This window comes from Ambystoma mexicanum, chromosome 7q (genome assembly GCF_040938575.1).
Source record: "Ambystoma mexicanum isolate Mex_15411 chromosome 7q, UKY_AmexF1_1, whole genome shotgun sequence".
NCBI classification, from domain to species: Eukaryota; Metazoa; Chordata; class Amphibia; order Caudata; family Ambystomatidae; genus Ambystoma; species Ambystoma mexicanum.
Window position 1 is genome coordinate 289,384,689 of NC_090941.1, and position 10,312 is coordinate 289,395,000.

At 47.4% G+C, this 10,312-nt stretch overlaps 1 long non-coding RNA gene across 1 annotated transcript in view; it reads right to left on the bottom strand.

The window, feature by feature from the left end:
- LOC138528771 (uncharacterized) overlaps window positions 1-10,090 on the bottom strand; it is a 303,717-nt gene extending 293,627 nt beyond the window's left edge. Inside the window, exon 1 of the long non-coding RNA XR_011284238.1 lies at window positions 9,920-10,090. This is a non-coding gene — a long non-coding RNA (uncharacterized lncRNA). The remainder of the gene's footprint in view (window positions 1-9,919) is intronic.
- Window positions 10,091-10,312: the final 222 nt, after the last annotated feature.

Here is a 10,312-nt window from a genome sequence, read left to right on the forward strand (position 1 = left end):
ATCAAGTGCATGCCAAGTTTTAAGAAATTATACGTCAGTGATGATGAGTTTTTGGTATAAATACTATGTTTTTTCTGAAATTAATTGGAGTTGAAGCGAGAAGGAAAATCAAGAGATTTCTGATATTCATGAACTCCCTGTTTTTTGTACTTGTCATTAAATGGACTCCCTTTGCCAAACTATTGAGTTGTTATTATTGATTTGATGCGAGAGTACTAATCTGCATCCCCATCCATCTCGAGGGTGCGGCTACGCATCTTAAAGTGCTGCTTGGCAGTGTCACCAGTGTTGAGTTTCCCTATTCTTAATCTTTATTGGGTTAAGCAAATTGCTGGTCTATGGTCGTCCCTGTGTCTTGATTCTGCCATTGTCAGTCCATTTCTAAGGCTGGGTTATATATAAGTGCTAGTGGGCCCAGTCTGTAGGAAGAATATCAGTTTTCATTGCAGGTCGTTTCCTGCCTCGGTCCAATTGGAAACACACTCAGGATAATTCATGGAATAAATGTGCACCGAAAAGGGGAGCGCAAGCATGAAAATCACAGCACACGCATGGTAAAGCCACGCACGCAGCCGTTCGTTGATTCATGGAATGCGCTGCGCGTGTAAATCCTGGGATGTGCGCCAAATCCGTGGGTGGCGCACGAGGGCGCACACGTCACTAAACGCCATGCGTGACGTTCACAAGGAAAGCGCACATCATGTAGCGCACACAAGAAAAGTGGGCAGAATACGGGGCGTAACACGCGGAATGGGGAACAACGTGTGAAAATGTGGGCGTTACGGGGAAGTACGGGAGGTAAATGCTCGCAACGCCCACACGTGTGCTAACAACACATATTCATGGAATCGAACAAGGGAAACCCGTGCACCACACGAAGGCAGGCGGTAGCGTCCCTGCGCATAACAAAAGTGTGCGCAAACAACAACACGTATATACAGCTACATGAATGACCCATTCTGTGGCCCCCTAGGAGAAATGACGTGTCACGCAACGCACAGGCATCCCATAAAAGCAAGAAAAAGAGAGAAGCGACCCCTGTAGCCCATGTGCATGTTAAAAAACACACGCAGTGTGCTGTGGCAGCCAGGAACCCCAAAAATACATATGTGATCAACATGCAGGCTAGTATGGGTGGAAAAAAAAGGGTACGCGACAAACAGGGACACCCGCAGTGGGAAAAATAGCGTGTGCGACTCACCGTCTGCCTTGCATCTAGAAGAAGAACATGTCGCCAACACTCACCCGCTGTGAAGTAATCGTGTGTGAACCCCAACGCCTGGAAAACACACGCACCGCTTTCCACGAAAAGCACATACAGAGCGATGGAAACCCACGTGGGACCCTCAACCCATTGCAGGGAAACGCCCATGTGTGTTACATCACATACGCACTTACGCGCTAAGGGCCTTTCCTCGAATTACACGCTGACGTGCAGTTTTTTCACGTGCCAAATCACTCCGTATCAAGCTGGCCATGCAACAACACACAGAAGACCAGGCTCCTGCCCAGAAAGCCAATTTACTGCCCCCCATAGCCCCAAGCAGCCTCCCACGAGCCAACTGCTGCTGCCTGCCTGCCTGCTGCCACTGTGCCTGCCATTTGGTGCCTGCACATCTGCCATCTGCAGGGGTCCAGTTGCTGTGACCACCCCTGCTGGAACAGAAGACTCCCGACTGGTGTTCCATCATTCCACAGCCCAAACCCAGGACCCAGTTGCCCACCCACACCTGCCTCGGGGGTCGCCATGTTGGGGCAAACACCATCAGAGACCACTGGCGACCCCCAGCCCGAGAGGCAGAGGGCTACCATCTTCAGTGACAAGGAAGTTGGTATCCTGGTGGAGCAAGTTCTGGGGCATTATGATACCCTCTTCACACCATCATGCGCCGACAAGGAAGGATGGGAGAGGATCTGGGAGGACATAGTGGGTGTCATCAACACGGAGGGGGTGTCACCCCGCAACATCAAACATGTCCGGAAGCGCTGGGAGGACTACAAATCCAGGACCCTCAAGAAGGCCCAGTGTCTCTTGGAGGCAGCAGATGCAGTGGGGCACCGGGCCCATCTTACCACTCAGCAGATAAGGGTCCTGGAGCTCATTCGCCCAGTGCTTCACCACCAGATCCTCAGGATGCAGGCCCGTCTAGAGTCGAGCGGTAAGTGGCTATGCATTCACATTTGAAACAGTGCATGTTGAAGCGTGGTGGTAGTCAGCTATTTGTCTGCATGTGTGACATGGGTCATGTATGGATGTGTGTGTGCAGGGAAATGATGGTGCTGCATGTGAGTCTAGTCAGGCGTGACCCTCATGGTTGGTGTATGTGTTACAATGCATCTTGCTGAGCAGCATGCGGAATGCACACATGTATGCATGCCTGTGTCTGTACCTTGACATGTTTGTGGTGTGATAGATGTGTGCTGCTGTCATGGACATGCATGATGTACATGTCCATGTGTCAGAGTAGTGTGTGCACCATGGATGCATGACACATGTCTGTAAAGGTGTGTGGAATCACTGATACAGCCTATTAATCCTTGTATCCACTGTGTCTGTGGGCATACAGGGCCAGATGCATGACTCTCCGGTGATGCGTGTGCATGTGATCAGTATGTCCCATGATGCATGTGGTTTCAGTCCACCATTGGATGTATCTACGGTGCGGTAGACATGGATGCAAGTTTTTGTTGCATGTGCCATGTCGGTTCCTGCATGTGTGTTGCCTGCACTGACCCATGTTTTGTTGGGAGACATGATGGAAGTGACATTTGACAGTGCCACTCATATGCTATTGCCTCATGTCTAGGGGACTATTGTACAGTACCCTGATGCTTGTGTTCTATGTCTCCCTCTACACAGCGGCGAGTGAAGAATAGGGCGGAGACAGCGCTGTGGAGCAAAATGGCGGGGATGCCTCCACCGGCCGGCGACGCAAGGCCCAGTCACCCTCCCAGAATTTACCATCATCTGGGAGCGAGGGGACTGGTGCTGTGTCTGCCACTACGGCTGCAGCTGAAGGGGCAGGTGAGCCCCCACAGGGGCTTGCGATGGCGGAAGACGGTGTGGAGCCATCCAGGTTGGTGGTGTGCACCGAGGAGGCAGCTACTGAGCCGCACATGGGGCCTGGTGGGGTGGTACCACTGGTGCAAGTTGTGCAGTCCAGGGGCAGGAGGCAGCACAGGTCACCATGGAGGGGCCTGTGCATGTCACTGTCGCTGACACTGTGACTGCACCACCATGCACCAGCAGGGATGTCCCATCCCAGGCCCATCCGCAGGTAGGGAGGAGGTTCACGTCATCTGGCACTCCTCTACCTGCGGACGAGGGGACCCATGACCGTATGGAGTCCATCCTGATTGGTGTCGCGTTGCGCATGCGTGACATTCGTGATGACGTGCGTGCTTCCTGGGGGGACCACGCACATCATCACAAAGAGCTGCATGCTGATGTGGCCCAGTTGGGAGGGGCCATGGTCGGGGGTTTCCTACATGTGTCGGGCACTCTGGCGGCCCTCTCCTCCTCTGTGCAGACTGTGCGCCAGTCGTTCTCCATGCCGTCTTCTGGCCCAGATGCCACCAGGGCCCCCTGTGGACCTGCCCCGACCAACGCAGCCAGCTTGGTGGAGATCCCATCCCTGCCACAGTCGGGAGTCGGAGGTCCAGCAGGGGTGGACACCTAGCAACTGGACCCCAGCAGATGGAGGATGTGCCAGCATCATCGGGCAGGGCACGTGCATGACAGCGCCGGTGGATTCCATCAGCCCGGATGCCATCGTGCTGGCAGAGGCAGTTGCGTCAGAGGCAGCAGCAAGCTCAGCGTGAGAGGCATCATAGCTCAGGGCCATCAACATCAGAGGGGCAGGCATCGGCCGGAGGGCAGGAGGACCCTGGAATGGGAGTGTATTCTGTGTGGCAGCAGTTGGGCCAGCGGATAGATGCAGAGCAGCGGTGGGCGGAGGAGGCACGGCTCACTATGGTCAGGGCGGAGAACTCCATGCGCAGGGCATTGAGGCAGGCTGAGTGCCTCGAGGCAACTCGCAGGGAGTTGAAACAGACCATGACTGCATCCCTGTGAGATCTCGAGGACAGGGAAGAGGCCCCGCCCCCGTGACATCGACGTGGAGTTCGATGATGCCCTGGCCCGGAACATCACAGAGTGAGCCGTAGGACTTGCCCGCCGCCTTGTATATAGTTCATTAGTCTTAGGTTTCTTTTGTTTTTCTTTTATTTTGGAGTTAATGGGCATTGCTCCACTTCGTGTATATAGTTTTTTCTTCATAGGACTTTTTTGTAGGTTTCATTTTGTTTGTGGATCATGGACCATTTGGACTTCCATTGTATATAGTTGCAGACTTGTACATACTTTCTTTTTCTATGTTCCCATGGATCAATGTTTTTTTTTTAATTTGGATCATGTTTTTATTATTGACATTGGCAATGGACCACTTTTTTATTGTACAACAATATTTTTTTTTTACTTCATTGGATTTAAAACATTTTTTTTCTAAATCTGTCAATGTAAATTGATTTTCATTTTACTATTCCTCCAAGTCAGTTCATTATGTTTTTAATACATGTTTTCTAACTTGGTGTTGTGTTCTGTCATTGGTTTTGTGCATGTCTCATTGAACATTTCCTCAGTCATGTGTTGCCACTGTGTGGCTCCATTGTGCATTCCTGCATGGGCATGGTGGTTCATTTAGACTATCATGGCATGGGTAATTTGGGAGTGGGTTCTGTGGATAGTTGCATGCTTGGATTGGGGGGCAAGGGGGATTAGGGTTGGCTTTAGGGACATGAGTCTGTTTTGTTGGGACATGTTGTTTGTTGGGACATGTGTCGGGGCCTGCTGGCAGGTGCCCGTCACTGCTGGGTGGGTGGGGGTGTAGGGGGACATGTGTCAGGGCCTGTTGGCAGGTGCCCGTCACTGCTGGGTGGGTGGGGGTGCAGGGGGACATGAGTCAGGGCCTGCTGGCAGGTGCCCGTCACTGCTGGGTGGGTGGGGGTGCAGGGGGACATGAGTCAGGGCCTGCTGGCAGGTGCCCGTCACTGCTGGTTGGGTGGGGGTGCTGGGGGACATGAGTCGGAGCCTGATGGCAGGTACCCGTCACTGCTGGGTGGGTGGGGGTGCAGGTGGACATGAGTCGGGGCCTGCTGGCAGGTGGCCATCTTTGTGCAGGTGGACATGAGTCGGGGCCTGCTGGCAGGTGGCCATCAATGGTGGGTGGGACATGTGTTGGGGCTCACAAGTGCATGGTGCCATGTAGGCTGCCTGCAGGGCATGCCCAGGGTCGGTGGGCTGCCTGCGCGCATTCCCGGAGTGGATGGGCTGCCTGCAGGGCATGGCCAGGGGTGTAGGGTTGTCCACTGTGGTGTGGGCTGCCTGCAGGGCCTGGGGAGGGGGCACACCTGGGAGGACCCACACTGCCAAATTGCGTGTAATACTCCCTGCGCACCCCTCAGAATACACGTACCCCTCTTGGGATAGCAAAAACATGTGTGATACTCTCTGCACACCCCTAAGGATACATGCATGCAGCCCATCCACCCTCCCCATGCCCCACAGGCAGCCCACACCACGGGGGGACTTTTCCCACGTGTTTTCGCTAGCGCGAGCAGGGTATGTGTATTCTGAGGGGTGCGCGGGGAGTTTTACATGTGTTTTTGCTAGCGCAAGAGGGGTACGTGTATTCTGAGGGGTGCACAGGGAGTTTTACACGTGATTTCGCTAGCGCGAGAGGGGTACGTGTATTCAGAGGGGGGCGCAGGGAGTTTTACACGTGATTTCGCTAGCGCGAGAGGGGTACGTGTATTCTGAGGGGGGCGCGGGGAGTTTTACATGTGTTTTTGCTAGCACGAGAGGGGTATGTGTATTCTGAGGGGTGCACGGGGAGTTTTACATGTGTTTTCGCTAGCGCAAGAGGGGTACGTGTATTCTGAGGGGTGCACAGGGAGTTTTACACGTGTTTTCGCTAGCGCGATAGGGGTATGTGTAGTCTGACGGGTGTGCGGGCAGTTTAACACGTGATTTCGCTGGCGTGAGAGTGGTACGTGTAGTCTGAGGGGTGCGCGGGGAGTTTTACACGTGTTTTCGCTAGCGCAAGAGGGGTACGTGTATTCTGAGGGGTGCACAGGGAGTTTTACACGTGATTTCGCTAGCGCGAGAGGGGTACGTGTATTCAGAGGGGGGCGCAGGGAGTTTTACACGTGATTTCGCTAGCGCGAGAGGGGTACGTGTATTCTGAGGGGGGCGTGGGGAGTTTTACATGTGTTTTTGCTAGCACGAGAGGGGTACGTGTATTCTGAGGGGTGCACAGGGAGTTTTACACGTGTTTTCGCTAGCGCGATAGGGGTATGTGTAGTCTGACGGGTGTGCGGGCAGTTTAACACGTGATTTCGCTGGCGTGAGAGTGGTACGTGTAGTCTGAGGGGTGCGCGGGGAGTTTTACACATGATTTCGCTAGCGTGAGAGGGGTATGTGTATTCTGAGGGGTGCGCAGGAAGTTTTACATGCGATTTTGCTAGCGCGAGAGGGGTACGTGTATTCTGAGGGTGCGTGGGGAGTTTTACATGCGTTTTCGCTAGTGCGAGAGGGGTACGTGTATTCTGAGGGGTGCGCAGGGAGTTTTACACGTGTTTTCGCTAGTACCAGATGGGTACGTGTATTCTGAGGGGTGCGCGGGGAGTTTTACATGCGTTTTTGTGGTTATGGGGCTGTATGCTGGTCCACTGGCCTTTGCGCCATGTACTGGATTTGTGCGATGTTTATGGCGCACGTGGCGGGGTTGGGGGTGTAACTGGTGCTGCTGCAGGATCGCTGCGCCACTCTGCGCCACAGCTGGTTCTGGATGTTGAAATCCATGAATACGCTGTGCACTGGAATGGGTTTTGGTGCACGTGGCTTGTGCAGACTGCCTCACGCGCACACTGTGCGCCAGCCCCCCGTGTGCCACCTGTGCGCTGATTTCTATGAATTACCCCCACTGTCTTTCCCTGAGTTACCACTGGGATTCTATAACTATTTATCTCCCCTTTACAAAACATCACATCAGTATTTTCATTAGACAGGACTTTGATAGAATGGGAAAAGATGGCATTTTGTCTATGAAACTCACATTTTTCTTCCTCTGTTCTTTTCAAAATGGATGGAATTTGCTCATCACTTTGACATACGGGATGTTCAAAACTCACACATCTAAAATATCCAAACTCCCTAGAAGAATTATTTACTGCAAAATCTAAATCTCTAAAATATGAGGTGTTCAGATTTATTTGAGCTTCTGTCTCATTTTCTTGAGTATGTTCATGATGGGCTAAGTTTATATTTTGTCTGTGATTATCATTCTCATCTGAACTCCATGAAGATTTTATTTTCTCAGATTTTGATATTCCACTAATGGAGTGAAAAATGTTCTAGGTGTATTTAATTCAGGCTCAAAACAAGTGTGTGCCCCAAGGTTGCATATTGGCACCTTATTTATTTTCTAAGTATATTAAGGAATTGGCAAATGTATTAAACAATCTAGATTTTGACCCTCGTAGCATAGATGGGGAGAAACAAAATTGGGATTCATCTCTATGCAGACGATTTAGCTTTCCTATGTATTAAAACATCTAGACTTTGAAACTCGTAGTATAGATGGGGGAACAAATAAAATATGTAACTTGCTCTATGCAGACAATTTAGCTTTATTAAAACACCTTGTGGCATTAAAAAGCAGCGTGCAACTCTAGAATCATATAGAAAAGAATTTAAGCATGAATTAATAACACCAAAACAGTGGCCATGGTCTGCCAGCATACCTGCTCTAGGGAACGGAAACATTGCCTTGAACTGAAAAGCAAAAAGATCTGCCGAGTTGATTTAGTAGTTGGTTTTCACCTACTGAATACCAACCACTGAATAGTTGGTATTCAGATTTCCAGGAACTGTGAATGGACTGTCCAATTGAAACTTAGTAATTGCATATTGAGAAAGAGGGCAAGTGCAGCAGTCTCTTCATGCACAAAATCGGGTGTAATGATAGTTTATTTATATAAAATATAATATTATACTTTATTTATATAGCGCCTATACATGATGTGTTTTAAAGGGCTTGACGGCAAGGGAGGGAACAATGGAATATACAATGATATTCTTACAGGCCATGAACAACAAGAATGCAACATTAACTATCGTACTCGGACTGATGAGATTTCAGATAGTGCAAGAGCTAAAACACAGATAGTAAGGAAATGGGTAACAGACAGGCGACTACCATACTAGGCCTGATGACATTTCTTGTAGAGCGGGAGATTAACAAGAGGTGAGGGAGGGGGAGGCGAAAAAGGAGGGAGAGGAACAAAACAAGTAACTATCGTACTCGGTCTGACAACATTTCGGATAGTGCTGGAGGGGGTGGGCAAGTGAAGGGAAGTAAAGTTAGGACATCCAGGAGAATTAAAAAAAATCCCCACTCAAAATGTGTTGAGAGAAGGTTGAAAGTATCCCCTTATTATTTTCTTTTTATATTTCTTATTTACCCAGCATTTAAAAAACAAAAACAATAAGCTTACTCCCAAATCTTGTTAAGGTCTCCATGCAGACACTTATTTATGCTGGCAATGCCATCATTCTCAGGCAAGGCCCAATTGGTCTTCAACAATCTTTAAATACATACATCCAATATTGTTCTGAAATTTTCTCTTTGAAAAAAAAGATTATTCAATTTACAAAGAGACATTGTTCATATACATTTAAATTGTGTTACAGACAACAGAGTTGGCATATGTAATATCTCATTAAGATCTAATAGCTGTTCAAGCTGGAACAAGCAATTAAAATAACTAGGTATCCTTGCGTGTCTCAGGAATGAGCCTAAACGTTTTCTTTTTTTAAAATCATAAGCTTCAAGACATCTAGGAGCTTTGAACAAACTTCATACTGGCAAAAATCACTGTCACTATTATTTACGGGGTTGAATATTTTAAAAGGATCTTAAAAAATTGGCTATAATAGAGTGTTTAATGTGCCACTCCTGATAAGGAAATCTTCACATATAGCTGCAAAATAATTTAAATGTGACATGGTAGATCTTGAATTCGAGGAATATGATGTGTTTATACAATCCTAGTACCCCACTCATGGGGCCCTTCTGGATACAATTCAAATTAATTCTAATATGAGAAGAAATTAATGGTCCCAGGAAGAGCAAATATTCATATCTGTTTCCTCAATGGTCTTGTTTCTTGATCTGGAACTCAATATAAAATACTTATATTAATGTGCTATCAAGCAATTTTTCAGGTATCACGCAGCATTGAAAATAACTGGATTTTTTAAATATTGTATCAAATCAGAAAATCTACAGGATATTCTCCTTAGTCTTGCCATGGGCACACAAAGATATTTGAATCAGGTTAAGTTTAGCATAGTCAGGAGATATTATTTGAATTTTAAATTGTTCCCACTATCCAACGAGTTGGTTACTTGTGCCTGGTAAACGTAGCATATCTTGACCAAATAAGTCTAGTATATCAGTCAGAAATTCAAGATTTAAATCATGTGTTTTTTCCTGTTCAAGTGTATTGTTCCATAGGAAATTCTTGTTCAAATCATTATTTTAAAAGCATGGAACATGTTGCGCTTTGGATTCACTACAATTACCTTGCAGGGTTCCTGAGAACAAGATACGATATAGTTTGAATTAATATTTTAACCTTGTTTGTCTTTTGTTGTCTGTGATATAATTGGCTTTTTTATGGTAGCACATTATAATTGTGTTGTATGTCAATTTTATTGATTGCTTGTTTCATGGTTTATTTACACCTTAAACAAAGAAAATAGAATTATGTTAGAAACAATACATTAACTAACAAATCATTTAACTTCGACAAACATGCACTTTAAAGATTTGTCATTAATGATGAATAGTATTACCTTATGTGACACTTTAAAGCAGACCTTAAGAGTATTGCATTTCAGAGGAAAGTTCACGCTGGACTAACATTTTAATATTGAAGCTCCTTTGTTGCAATTGTGAACTGGCAATAGTCATGGTAACTGAAACATATTGTTTATAAATCCATATGTACTCCAGTCCATTGATGCTGATCTGTGATAGAGATAAACATAAGGCATAGTCAATAAATATAAAGGAAAACACAAATGGGCGATACAATATACCCAATGAAGACAATTAGCAATAGAAAATAGTAAAAACATACAGTAATTCATTTACAATAGACAAATGGACACACACACTTATAATCATATATATACAACAAACACTGACACCCTATTTACCAGAGCAACTGAGTTTCTCATTATTTG